A 2,944-nucleotide genomic window follows, 5' to 3' on the forward strand; every position below is an offset into this window, starting at 1 on the left:
CACTAAACGTTTCTAAGGATGTTCAAACTATTCAATAAATTGCCTTTTTCAATCCTTATAATTAAACGCCAAATGGGTTTGCGAGTGATTCCAAACCTACATATTTAATATATATATATATAAAAGGTTTAGAGAACATCTTAATGACCCCTTAAATATTAAATGAAAACACTAACATTTCTAAGGATGTTCAAACTATTAAACAAATTGCTTTTTTAAATCCTTGATAATTAAACGCCAAAGGGGTTTATATATATATATATATATAACTTTGATGTGTGCGTGCTCTCACATATATATATATATATATATATAACTTTGATGTGTGCGCTCACATGTATATGTATCTACAGAGAGAGATATAGTTACAATGAGGGTTATATATTTCACCAAAATCATTTTTTGTTCATGTCTTTACATAGAGATAGGGTTATAATGATCGTTATATATTTCACTAAAATCAGTCTTTTATATTTTTGTTTATAAGAATTTAAGAAAATGGTAAAAAATTAATTATTTTGTTTTATAATTTTATTTATGTGTTTAAAAATATTGGAAAGAGTTTTTTTTTTTAATTTTTATAGTTAATTTAAATTAATAAGTTAGGAAAGTGAATGTTATTACAAATGTTTAAAAATTGAGAATGATGTAGGTAAAAGAGAAAGAGAAAGTGTTTTTCATTATTCATTTTGTTTACATCACAAAAAGACAAAATTTTCTAGTTACAACATTTCAAGTATTGTCTAGTATTTTTTATTTTAACAATGTTGATGTCTTTTTTAATTTATAATAAAATAAATATTTTACATATTTTAGATTGGGGTTGATGACATTTGTATAATATCTTAAAATATTGTATTCTATTTATTTATCACACATAAGTTTTTCTCAAACTTAGACGTGATACTATTTTTAATGGAATTTATATTCTACAAATGAAATCCTCCTCTATCCGCTAATGATTTAGCCAATATTTATCATCTTTATGCCAACCTATTTTACAACTTTTATGCCAACTATGGTAGGTGACTTTAAAGCAATCTTAGGAAGGAAGCCTCTTTCTTTTCATGTAAATTGTCTTATGCTTGTACAATAGGTGTATAGTCACAAGCATATTCTCAATGGAGAAAAACCATATTTATTTGTATAATGGGGATAAAAGCAGAGAAGATTAGCATGATCTTTGTGCAAGGATGGTATGCAAAAATCAAGAAATGATCTAAATTATTTTTGGTTACGAAGTTGTGGTCCAAAGGCTTTGTGTGGAGGTTTGGTCCCTAAAAGACCCGTGGTCCAATCTGTAGGATTATATACACCTAAAAATTGCTCCAAGGAAAATTTCTTCGTTTGAAAAAAAAAATGAAGATACAACTAAAAACATTGCTTTTAATTTTTAATAGTATAAATGATAAAATTCTTTTGGATTTGTTTGGTCTCTCCACTATTTTATAAATATGTCTGAATTCTAAATTTCACTTAACAAAAATAATAAGAATCTCAAAACTTAATCATTTTTTTCACAATTAAATATTCACTAATTTATAATTGTTTAAAAAAAAAAATAGGCTTTCCACCTTCCCTTACTACTTTTCGAGATGCTATATTTTTATTTCAAATTGTGATAAAAATTAACTTTGAAATATTTATATAAATTAGCTTTTTCTAAATTATATATATATAATTTTTATTTTTTTTATCATATTAAATTAAAGGGATATCTTCCATTGCAATAGTATTAATATAAATGGAAAAAAATATACTAATTAAATAACATGATTAAAACCTACCTTTTTAAATATACTTCTAATTTATTAATATATATTTACAAAATAAATAAATATACTTTAAACTCTTTACTTGATAAGGTTTAACGAAATTAATTTATATAGTCGTTTAAACATTTTTCTTAATCCTTTTATAATTAATTTATGAAAAACATTTTCTTCCCGTAGAGGTTTGGTCTCGTGGCCAGCGGACGATCTGTTAAGTCGTCCGTGCCGCTGTGCAGGTCACGAGTTCGAGTCTCGTCTTACCCGAGGGTCGTTCTTGCAGGCTGGGCGATTCCTCCTCCTAGAGGTTATAGTTGCAACCGGTGGGATTTGACCCCATGTAACGCGAACATGATACCACTGTCGTTGCCGATTCCACTAGTCAACAATTTTTTTTTATAAAAACATTTTCTTTAATCTCTTAATAGTTCATATAGAAGGTGGAGTTTCCTTCAACATAGTCGCTCAATTCACACCATAAAATCTCATGTGGAGAAGCCTCACTAAGACTGAGGATGTTGTTTGCTGAGAATTGAAGTTTCATATAAGAAAATAAAAATGTGTGTCATCCGTATGGTATATTCCAACTTCAACCATGCGAACACAACTGGCTAGTTGTGGTCTATTAAAGAGAAGTTGCTTTCTGAATTCCAATATTATCACTTTTGTTGTATAAACTGTTCTTTTATGTATGACGGTTCATGGAATAGTACAGTAGACGTGGGCATGTTTATATCCTAAGCGACAAGTCACATGTGACATGTGGGTAGTTTGTTAAATAAAATTAGCTTATTTAATTTTAATGTATAAATAGTGAGTTTAATGGTTAAGAGTATGTGTTTTTTTTTAAATTTAGGTTAAAAAAAAAAGAAATAAAATATATATGTCTTTATTTTACATCAATATGTTGTCTAGCTTTACCATGACTTTAAAATTAGATGATAATAATATAATATTTTATTTATTTATTTCATACACTTATATAAATAATAATATTATATTATATATATTTATAACACTTTACTTTACATAGATAAAATTTCACATCATTCTTATATTGATTTATAAAGTATACTTCTAACTCTAATAAAATTGTTTTTGAAAAAATCCATCATAATTAATTATTATTCATGATATAGTTTAATTTATTAAGAGTGACTTATTATTTAAGTTAC

General features: G+C 26.2%; 1 non-coding gene across 1 annotated transcript; it reads left to right on the forward strand.

The window, feature by feature from the left end:
* Positions 1-1,126: 1,126 nt before the first annotated feature.
* On the forward strand, positions 1,127-1,229 carry LOC149190103 (U6 spliceosomal RNA). The gene has a single exon (XR_016256597.1). It is a non-coding gene; the product is annotated as a U6 spliceosomal RNA (small nuclear RNA).
* The last annotated feature ends 1,715 nt before the right edge of the window (positions 1,230-2,944 follow it).

This window comes from Pinus tabuliformis, chromosome 3_1 (genome assembly GCF_031772625.1).
Source record: "Pinus tabuliformis cultivar Carrire ecotype Pingquan chromosome 3_1, CPIR1, whole genome shotgun sequence".
Taxonomy (NCBI): Eukaryota; Viridiplantae; Streptophyta; class Pinopsida; order Pinales; family Pinaceae; genus Pinus; species Pinus tabuliformis.